General features: G+C 44.8%; 1 long non-coding RNA gene across 1 annotated transcript; it reads left to right on the forward strand.

Annotated features, from left to right (window-relative positions):
- Positions 1-1,233: 1,233 nt before the first annotated feature.
- LOC140387236 (uncharacterized) lies at positions 1,234-9,125 on the forward strand. Its single transcript, XR_011933798.1, has 3 exons — positions 1,234-1,260; positions 1,604-1,630; positions 9,089-9,125. It is a non-coding gene; the product is annotated as an uncharacterized lncRNA (long non-coding RNA).
- Positions 9,126-11,629: the final 2,504 nt, after the last annotated feature.

The following is an 11,629-nucleotide window of genomic DNA, read 5'->3' on the forward strand; positions in this document are numbered from 1 at the left end:
GCCTCCTGAACCTAAAAAACGATCCCGTCAAATTACGTTGAAGGATGTTTCAATGCTGGCCGACTTTTTTGTTTACGTTCCCGCAGAAATGGGGGCTTGAAATTCCGTCCAACGTCTCAGATGCCATTCAAAGTGCCAGTATTTCAGACTTCGCTCTCTGGGTGTTGCCTCCCTGTGGAAAAGAAGGAAAAACGAAAAAGTGTCCTTTTCCTCACGCGAACAGTAACGGGAGCACGGCTTTTCAGAAAAAAAGTATTTCAGGAACGCGAGCGTCATTCCCTCGACCAGCATTTACAGCCCACTCGAAAGTAGTCGTGAGCTGCTTTGTTTAACCGCTGAAGTCTCGTCGGCGTAGCTGCTCCCACAGTGCTCTTATGGAGGGACTCCCAGGATTTGACCGGACGGCAGTGAAGGAGCTGCGATATATTTGCTGGTCAGTCAAGTGACATGGAGGCAAACCTCTCATGCTGCTTTTGTCCTTCTACATGGTGATGTTCCTGGGTCTGGAAGGTGCTGATTAAGAAACCTTGCTGATTTCCTGCTGTGCATCTTGCAGATGGTACACACGTTGCCACTATGAGTTGTTAGTGCAGGAATTCCTTATTTTCGGAATGGTTACCACTCAAGCCGACCTCTTTGTTGTGAATGGTATCGACCTTCATGATGTTTTTGGCGCTTCACTCATCAAAACAAGTGTAGATAATTCCATTAAAATCATGACCTGTGCCTTGTAAATGTTGGACAGGATTTGAGGGTTCAGATATGAGTTCCTCGCCGCAGGAATCGATGTCTTATCCTGCTCTGCTCGCCGCACCAGTTATATGGCTAGTGCAGTTCAGTTTCTGGTCAATGGTAACAGCCAGGATGTTGATACTGGGAGATTCAGCAATGGCAATGCCATTGAATGCCAAGAGGCGATAGTTAGATGATCTCTCTTGGTGCCGCCATTGTCGGGCACTTGCGCGAATTTAACTTTGGAACAATTAAACCGATGAACTCCTTATTTCAATGTTCACAATATGTGTTAATTATCAAAAAATCTTTAAATTTCCAGTTCTTATTCACGTCCTTGTTCGTGAGATGTTTTAAGCACAAAACTCAAAAACGACAAAGACTACTGTTCTGATTTCTTTCATTGGCTGTGAAGGTGTTAGTGCATTTTGAGATGACCGGAGACACCTTCATTGATTTGACACATTTATAACGTGTGCTAAAAATATGTATCCCAAATTACAGAACGTGAAAGAGAATTTGCGTCAGGTAATTAAGAATATGCGGAGAAATGTTCTTAGCGATGTTGAACACAAATAAAAAATAATTTCGAAATGTTCTTAGAAATGTGGCTTACTTGCTAATCATCTCTGTGAGAGTCAATGCAAAACCATCGCTTATGGAAAGAACATAACATCTGATTAATTCAGGTGACGAATTGAGCCGAACAATTTGTATTCCGTATATGCATAGCTTTTGAATCTCCCTATCAATTTGTCAGAATCTCGATTTGCGGGAAGCAATGACACTGCTAATTCATATTCAGGGCACTTGTGTCAACAACTCCTCTGATATTTATTTTCTCTTTTATGTTCATAATAATTCCATTTAGGGGAAGAGACAACGAATGGGAATGATGGTAAGTTGTAGTGAGAAATTGTGCCTCGTGCCATAATGGAACCTTTCTCATCTGTGATGACGGGAAGTTTTAACGTGCACTGATTCCAAGCTAATCTGTAAAAATTGTAAAAATCTCACTTTGACAAATGTCAGGTTTGACAAGGAGTCATATGGACTCGAAACGTTAGCTCTTTTGTCTTCCTGCAGATGCTGCCATACCTGCTGAGATTTTCCAGCATTTTCTCTTTGGTAATAATCACAAACTTTACAACAAAACAAAAATAGAACGGCAACATCCTTTTTGAATTCACCTTATATCTGTTAGTTCCCTTTCTAAGTGAGACTAAATGATCCAGCAGAGGGCAGCAGAGCGGAGCCGCTGATTGGCTGTTGCTGGGAAAATTAGCATCAGTGCATTGCGGTCACTGTATCCTGAAGGTGTACCTGAGCAAGACACCCTCCGTGTTCAAGTGAAGGCAAGCATCCAGCAGAGGGCAGCAGAGCGGAGCCGCTGATTGGCTGTTGCGGGGAAAATGTGTATCAGTGTATTGCGGTCACTGTACCCAGAAGGTGTACCTGAGCAGGAAACCCTCAGTGTTCAAGTGAAGGCAAGCCGAGGGCAGCAGAGCGGAGCCGCTGATTGGCTGTTGCGGGGAACATTTACAGCAGTGCATTGCGGTCACTGTATCCAGAAGGTGTACCTGAGCAAGACACCATCCGTGTTCATGTGAAGGCAAGCATCCAGCAGAGGGTAGCAGTGCGGAGCCGCTGATTGGCTGTTTCGGGGAAGATTGGCGTCATTGTATTGCGGTCACTGCATCCAGAAGGTGGTTTGTGGAGGAGCTGTTGTCAAGTGACCTCTTTTCCATGAGTTGTGTTGATAAGGTAAGTTTTTTCTGTTCCTTTTTTTTTAAATTCATCGTGTGATTGGTAACAATTTTTTTCCCTTTTTCATTTATCTGTTATTTGATATTGTAGTTCATAGCATTTTTCATAGAATTTACAGTGCAGAAGGAGGCCATTCAGCCCATCGAGTCTGCACCGGCTCTTGGAAAGAGCACTCTACCCAAGGTCAACACCTCCACCCTATCCCCATAACCCAGTAACCCCACCCAACATTTAGGGCAATTTTGGACACTAAGGGCAATTTATCATGGCAAATCCACCTAACCTGCACATCTTTGGACTGTGGAGGAAACCGCAGTACCCGGATGAAACCCACGGACACACGGGGAGGATGTGCAGACTCCGCACAGACAGTGACCCACGCCGGATTCGAACCTGGGACCCTGGAGCTGTGAAGAAATTGTGCTATCCACAATGCTACCGTGTTGCCCAAAGTTAGACTAAGTTAAGCTTAAGATTAAAAATGGCAGGAGATCTCAGACCCGTGTTATGCTCCTCTTGCTCAACGTGGGAGCCCAGAGACGTGGCTGATGTCCCTGGCTCCTTCACGTGCGGGATGTGTGCCCAGTCGCAGCTCTTGTTAGACCGCATGACGGCTCTGGAGCTGCGGATGGACTCGCTTTGGAGCATCCGCGATGCTGAGGAGGTCGAGGATAGGACCTTTAGCGAATTGGTCACACCACAGATTATGATTGCTGAGGGAGAAAGGGAATGGGTGACCAAAAGGCAGAGAAAAAAGCAGGAAGGCAGTGCAGTTGTCCCCTGCGGTCGTCTTCATCCAAAACAGGTATACCGTTTTGGATACTGTTGGGGCAGATGGCTCACCAGGGGAAAGCAGCTGTAGCCAGGTTCATGGCACCGTGGCCGGCTCTGCTGTACAGAAGGGCGGGAAAAAGAGTGGAAGGGCTATAGTCATAGAGGATTCAATTGTGAGGGGAGTAGATAGGCGATTCCGTGGTCGAAAGCGAGATTCCGGAATGGTATGTTGCCTCCCAGGTGCACGGGTCAGGGATGTCGCACATTTTCTGCAGAACATTCTGAAGGGGGAGCGTGAGCAGCCACTTGTCGTGGTGCATATAGGCACCGATAGGTAAAAAACGGGATGAGATCCTACAAGCAGAACTTAGGGAGTTGGGAGTCAAGTTAAATAGTCGGACCTCAGAGGTAGTATCTCAGGATTGGCAACTAAATATCCCAGGATATCGATTCTTCAGGCGGGATAGAGAGGAAGGTAAAAGGGGTGGAGGAGTTGCATTACTGGTCAGAGAGGATATCACAGCGGTGCTGAAGGAGGGCCCTATGGAGGACTCGAGCAGTGAGGCGATATGGGCAAAGCTCAGAAATAGGACGGGTGCGGTCACAATGTTGGGGCCGTACTACAGGCCTGCCAACAGCGAGCGGGAGATAGAGGTACAAATATGTAAACAGATTATGGAAAGATGTAGGAGATTTTAATTTTCCCAACATTCACTGGGATACACTTAGTGTCAGATGTCCAGATGGAGCAGAATTTGTAAGGAGCATCCAGGAGTGTTTTCTAAATCAGTATGTAAATAGTCCAACTCGTGAAGCGGCCATACTGGACCTGGTGTTGGGGAATGAGCCCGGCCAGGTGGTTGAAGCTTCAGTCGGGGATTATTATGGGAATAGTGATCACAATTCCGTAAGTTTTAGAATACTCATGGACAAATACGAGAGTGGTCCTAAAGGAAGAGTGCTAAATTGGGGGAAGGCCAACTATACCAAAATTCGACAGGAGCTGGGGAATGTGGCTTGGGAGCAGATGTTTGAAGGTAAATCCACATTTGGCATGTGGGAGGCTTTTAAAGAGAGGTTGATTAGGGTGCAGCACAGACATGTTCCTGTGAAAATGAGGGATAGAAATAGCAAGATTAGGGAACCATGGATGACAGGTGAAATTGTGAGACTAGCTAAGTGGAAAAAGGGAACATACATAAGGTCTAAGCGACTGAAGACAAACGAAGCTTCGGAAGAATATCAGGAATGTAGCACAAATCTGAAACGAGGAATGAAGAGGGTTAAAAGGGGTGATGAAATACCGTTACCAAACAGGGTTAAGGGAAATCCCAAAGGAGCAAGTGGGTAACTAGAGAAAAGGTTGGCCCACTCAAGAACAACGGAGGAAAGTTATGCGTGGAGTCAGAGAAAATGGGTGAGATTCTTAACGAGTACTTTGCATCGGTATTCACCGAAGAGAGGGACATGAAGGATGCTAAGGTTAGGGATAGATGTTGGATTTTTCAAGTCGGCATAAGGAGGAAGGATGTGTTGCGTATTCTAAAAGGCATTAAGGTGGACAAGTCCCCAGGTCTGGATGGGATCTATTCCCAGTTACTGAGGGAAGTAAGAGAGGAAATAGCTGTGGCCTTACCAGATATCTTTGCAGCATTCTTGAACACGGGTGAGGTACCAGAGGATTGGAGAATTGCTAATGTTGTCCCCTTGTTTAAGAAGGGTAGCAGGGATAATCCAGGTAATTATAGACCGGTGAGCCTGACGTCAGTGGGAGGGAAGCAGCTGGAGAAGATACTGAGCGATTGGTTCTATTCCCATTTGGAAGAAAATGGTCTTATCAGTGCTGGGCAACATGGTTTTGTGCAGGGAATGTCATGTCTTACCAACTAAATATAATTATTTGATGAGGCGACAACGTCGGTTGATGAGGGAAGGGCTGTAGTTGTCATATGCATGGACTTCAGTCAGGCATTCGATAAGGTTCCCCATGGTAGGCTGATGGAGAAAGTGACGTCTCATGGGGGTCCAGGGTGTACTAGCTAGATGGATAAAGAACTGGCTGGGCAACAGGAAACAGAGAGTAGTAGTTTAAGGAAGTTTCTCAAAATGGAGAGCTGTGACCAGTGGTGTTCCACAGGAATCCGTGCTGGAACCACTGTTGTTTGTGATGTACATAAATGATCTGGAGGAAGGTATAGGTGGTCTGATTAGCAAGTTTGCAGATGCCACTAAGTTTGGTGGAGTAACAGATAGTGAAGGGGACTGTCAGAGAATACAGCAGAATATAGAGAGATTGGAGAGTTGGGCGGAGAACTGGCAGGTGGAGTTCAGTCCGGGCAAATGCGAGGTGATGCATTTTGGAAGATCCAATTCACGAGCGAACTGTACGGTAAATAAAAATGCCCTGGGGAAAATTGATGTCCGGAGAGATCTGGGGGTTCAGGTCCATTCTACCCTGAAGGTCGATGCGCAGGTCGATAGAGTGGTCAAGAAGACATACGGCATGATTTCTTTCATCGGAAGGGGTATGGAGTACAAGAGTTGGCAGGTCATGTTACAGCTGTAGAAGACTTTGTTTCAGCCACATTTGGAATACTGCGTCCCGTTCTGGTCGCCACATTACCAAGAGGATGTGAATATTTTGGACAAGGGGCAGAGGAGGTTCACGAGGATGTTGCCTGGTATGGAGGGCGCTAACTATGAAGAGAGGTTGAGTAGATTAGGATTATTTTCATTAGAAAGACCGAGGTTGAGGGGGGACCTCATTGAGGTCAACACAATCATGAGAGGTATAGACAGGGTGCTTCGCAAGAAGCTTTTTCCCAGAGTGGGGGGTCTCAATTACTTGGGGTCATAATTGCCAAGGTGAGAGGGGAAAAGATTAAGGGAGATATGCGTGCAAAGTTCTTTACGCAGAGGGTGGTGGGTGCCTGGAACGCATTGCCGGCGGCGGTGGTAGACGCGGGCACGATAGCATCATTTAAGATGTATCTAGACAGATACATGAATGGGCAGAGAGAAGAGGGATACAGATCCTTAGAAAATAGGCAACAGTTTTACATAGAGGGTCTGGATCGGGGCAGGCTTGGAGGGCCGAAGGGCCTGTTCCTGTGCTGTAATTTTTCTTGGTTCTTTGAGACTTGCATACAGAGATGCATTTTAGGCAAAGTCACTTCACTTGAATCGGCTATTAGTTGTCACTTTAGCTGCGTTGTAACAAGGACCAGAGGAACTATAGAGTCTGGGATGAATTTCCTACATGGAGAAAACAATGAGAGGATATATGCCACCATGCTGGCAATATATTTCAATGTACTGAACAGAGGGGTAGAAAGAATTATTGAAGACGTGGACGTCTGCAAATGGAAGAAAGGTTGGAACTTTGACAAGTAACGATTATGACAATTTAAGACTGCAGCTCTGAAAAAAACATTCACTTAATGAACAACGTCACTAACCTAAACGTCTGAATGATATACTGAATGCAACAAGTAAGACCCATGGAAAACGTGAACTCAGAAGGAGCCTATCAGAATATGGTGAATGGTGGATTATTGAAAATCTGCATATTTGTGGACCATGAGCCAAATGTAAAATGCCAATAACGGGAAGTAGAAAGAGAAAGTGGAACATAATTCGCGTATAAAGACCTGTGGATGGCCCGACATGTTTTGTAGCAAGATATAATTTGGGAGGACTATCAGGCGAGGATGTCTGTAGATCTCTCCACCAGTCACTAAAGTTATCGTTAATATTGTTGAAAGCCAGTTTCACCTTCTACTTGCCTCCCATCCTACCACTTGATAGATAGGTATCTATGAAATATATCCAACACTACCTCACAATAATATCAAACAATAATGACTCCACTACTTTCCAGCGATTTGTCTTCCTGAGACGTACGACCCACTGAGACAGAGGAGGGGGAAAACACGCCACATCGTCTTAAATGAATGGAATAACACTGTGGACGGCGCGGTATCCCAGAGATTAGCACTGTCTCTTCACAGCGCCAGGGACCCAGGTTCGACTCCTGCTTTGGTCACTGTCTGTGTGGAGTCTGCACGTTCTTCCTGTGTCTGTGTGGGTTTCCTCCGGGCGCTCCAGTTACCTCCCACAAGTTCTGAATGACGTGCTTGTTAGGTGAATTGGACATTCTGGATTATCCCTCGGTGTATCAGAACAGGCGCCGCAGTGTGGCGACTAGGGGCTTTTCACAGTAACTTCATTTCCCAACAGTGGCGCTTTGTTATCGTCTCTCCCACAAGGGGAAAACATCCTGTCGGCTTTCACCCTGTTAAACCCTTCTGGATCTTATACGTATTAATAATATCACCACTCAGTATTCTAAACTCCAGTGGATAGAAGTCCAACTTAATAAATACGGACTCTTTGAGATATCCAAGGTACCAGCAGACTAAACCTTCTCTGAACTACATCTAACCCATTTAACTGGTTTCCTAAATACTGAAACCAAACCTGCTGACACAGTCTGTTAACATATCGTTAAATCTAATTGAAGTGTAATTCCAACAATAATACAGTGGGCCACATAATTTATTTTTAATCATAGCCTATGATCGAATAATGTAAACTGCAATATTCACCGAAGACTAAGTGACACCAACTGCCCTTTCCGTCCTCAGTGTTCAACGTTCAAGGCACCAAACACGCATTCTGCCCTTTATGTCCTCGGTTCTCACAGTTGAATGCACCAAACAGTCGCTTCAGATGAAGCATCACTTCACTTGAACCTCCATCAATTTGGTCCCGAGTATTTACTGCCCCAATGCGGGCTCCACTCCACTGTTGTGTGTGGGGGAGAGGGTGGAGGGGAGTGAAGTCTACACACTATGGTTGCTTTTTAAAATACGCACGTTCATTAAGAAAGCATTGCATCAGCCTTCCTTAGGCTTACTATTTCCACTCAGAATCATGCTGTCTTGCCCACAATTCTGTCCTTGGCATGCTGCAAATGCTTCAGTGCAGCCCAACGTAAAAAGCAGCAGCAGCATTCATCTTCCGTTTCCGCAGATTTGAGGCCTCAGCAATCAGTTCAACAGTTTTACTCTGATCCTTTTTGTCTCAAAAACAGATGTTTCCCACTGAAGCACTCAGTCTCCTCCCCCACTGGGCCATCTGTCATTTGTTCGTTTGTTTTCTTGCACTGAGGACTGAGCTTTGCTCTCCCATTAACGCAGTACTATATCTCATATTGCTGCATTTTCTGGCACTTTCTACATCTACTGCCGTTAAAGTTTCTACTGCCCGTAAATTATACGTATTTGTTGCACTCTCTCCCAACTGTAACAATCATTTACACTGCTCCAGTTCCTCCATCCCGGTTATACAATAAACAATACATCACATGTCTCCCTCTATCTAGGTCTAAAGATGAAACATAGGCTGCGAAACATGAACGCCATTTAGTTCCCCACAGATACTGCCAGACCTGATGAGATTTACCACATTGTCTGTTTGTTTTCAAATTTCGATCGTCAGCACTTTTTTGTTTTTATTTTATTTGTTTTAGTTGGGCTTGACTGACGTATCCTGCCTGACTGCTTGTCTCCAAAATCGCACCGTTTATTTTATACTAACGATCTTGAATGGTGTAAGTTTAAAGATTCATTTGAAACAATCTTGTCATTTAGTGCCCTCTCAGCAATGACATAGGCTCTGCCATCAAATATAACGCTCCCCAAAAATATACGTTAAATATACATTGTATCAATTGGCCAGTCATGACGGGATTGCGAGTACTGAATCCTAGATTGAAGGAAATGAGAAACGTTTCTTCATCTATTATTTTCAGATATGAACATATTTGGAAGAAAGAAAAGAGAGATAGGTGCGCAGCATGGCACTGGATTAAGTGATTTCTAAATATAATCTGAAAATATATGTATTAAACCTGGAGCTATCTCATCATCGCCGCGTCCGAAGTTTCAATCCTACTAATTATTACCCAAAATGTTTCAGTCGAGGGCAGCAGTGGGTGTCACTGATGCCTCACGGCGCCGCAGTCCTCGGTTCGATCCAGGCTCTGGGTCACTGCCCGTGTGGGGTTCGTACATTCTCCCCGTGTTTGCGTGAGTTTCGCCATCACAACCCAAACATGTGAAGATTAGATAGATTGGCCACGCTAAATTGCCCCTTAATTGGATAAAATTAATTAGGTACTCTAAATTTGTTTTAAAATGGTTCAGTCAGCCTTGTGCAGCTGGCAGTAAATATGCCAATTGCAAATGTGATAGAGTATCATTTTAATTTTTCTGGATTTTCTCAGCATTGCACAGGGATAACCACTTAGCAATGTATGTTCATAGTTTGGAATTTGCGACTAAAAACACAATTTGTTAATGCGCAGGTGACACGGGAATGTGGAATCAGTTAACACTGAAGCGATGAACAATTGGAGTAGGGTACTTGAGAATTAATAGGACTATGGGAAATTATGTACAAAGACAATTCTGAGGTGCTTTAGGTGGAAGGAGAAACACGAAGGCCACAAATTGCACGGAAGTTCCGTATCTAGGAGGGACACGAGGATAAAATATATGGGAATGCACAATCTTAGCCAAACATTCAGCAAGGTTTAGCAAAGTCTGAATAAAGCAACACGTGTTTTAGTCTAAGCTATTCATCTTTCAGTCCTGCTCTCTATTCGTTACAAACTCATACCAAGGAACAAATGCGAAGTGCTCATTACCTTCTTTGTCACAAGCGCAATTCCGTTAGCTGCCAATGGCAGAATCGTTCCCCACCCACTTCGCACAGTACACCTGTCCTAACTTAATGAAAGAAGCGTTCTGCCCGAGACCCTAGCACATATTATCGTCAGCTGCCACCTATCCGTCACTGGTCCCATAACTGAGCTCATTATTTCCATGAGACCCAGAATCGGCAGACCCTTTGCCTATAAAAATGTTATTCAAACCACCCTCACAGTAGCTTAGATTTGCCTACCCGTCATGGCATTGCCTGTTCCCCTTCAATTCGGCCGTCTTCAGCTCATTCATCAAGAAAGCAAGTCTTTAATCTATAGGCCATAAAATACCGTTTCGTTGCTAACCGTCTTTTCCACACCAACATCCAAGACTACTTTGCCGCAACACCAAACGGGTGCCCACGTGCGACTAGTCCAATCAGAAATCTTCGCTTGCCACTCTACCCGGACAGCACCTATCTATTGAAAAACCGGGCAATTCGTTAAATAAATGCAAAAATAAGATGATCTCTGTCCTAGTGTTCGATCTGTCCAGTTTTTTAAATGCCCTAGCACACGTCCTCCAATATCACTCCATGGCCAACAGACTGGGTGGGATTAATCTCATGTCGTTTCATTACTGCATGATTGTAACCAGGAAAGCATGACAATAAGTTATCTTGTTGTTTTATCCGAATGCATGACGTACGATATCCCACTTAGACCAACCCTTGCCCCATCCACCCCTATGTCTAGAAGACACTATGCCTAGAAGCACTCAGGATTCGACTATACTACCCGCAAAGGTGATCTGGTAAGCTGTAGATCCGATCTCTGAGTCTCTCTGGTTCCTCGTTGTAAAGGTCATTCTCAATGGCTGTTTCTTGCTTGCTTGCTAACCTCTGGTCTGGTCAGAGTCACCTCATACAGAGTCGTTGCTTCGACTCTTTTGCTTGTCGACTGTGTGTCTTCTGTTCTTCTGCTCTGTCTGCCTCTTTTGCTATCTTTTCTTGCTCTTTTGCTTCTTCCGCGTGTTCTGCTCCTTCTGCTCCTGGAGTCTCTGAGATGCCTACTTTTATCCCCCCTCGACTCGTTTTTCCAGAAACCTCTCTGGCTTTCGACCAATGACGTTTCAGGAGGTGGTTTCCAGCAGCCGACGGTCCGGTTGATGACTGTTTGACAAGCCACCTGAGCCCGCCCAGGTGTCCCATCTCTGGTGGTGTGGGCTGCACATGACCTGTTTCCATATGAGGCAACAGTCGATACATCCGGATACGGAAAGACTGGCTCGATCTGGACTACAAACATCAGAATCCCTGACGTTTGCAGTATGATTTGAAAATGACCACAGTCCCTCCTCTTGATCCAGTGAGCGTCAGCGAACCGGATCACATAATACTTGCCAAACCATCTCAACGAGCAAGTACCCCGAATCCGGGTTTTACAGTATGATCCCTAACACACAGTAATAACAGTACATTGAAATAAAAAACAATCAATGTTCATCAATGTTCTTGATCATCAATGAACATCAATGTTCTTGATTCTCGAGTAGTTCTGGCGAGATCAAGGTAATACCTGCTAATTATTATTCATATCTGTTCTTTTTTACCCTTTTATTTAATAGAATGTCGTATGGCCCATTTT

The sequence above is a fragment of the Scyliorhinus torazame genome, chromosome 12 (genome assembly GCF_047496885.1).
Source record: "Scyliorhinus torazame isolate Kashiwa2021f chromosome 12, sScyTor2.1, whole genome shotgun sequence".
Taxonomy (NCBI): domain Eukaryota; kingdom Metazoa; phylum Chordata; class Chondrichthyes; order Carcharhiniformes; family Scyliorhinidae; genus Scyliorhinus; species Scyliorhinus torazame.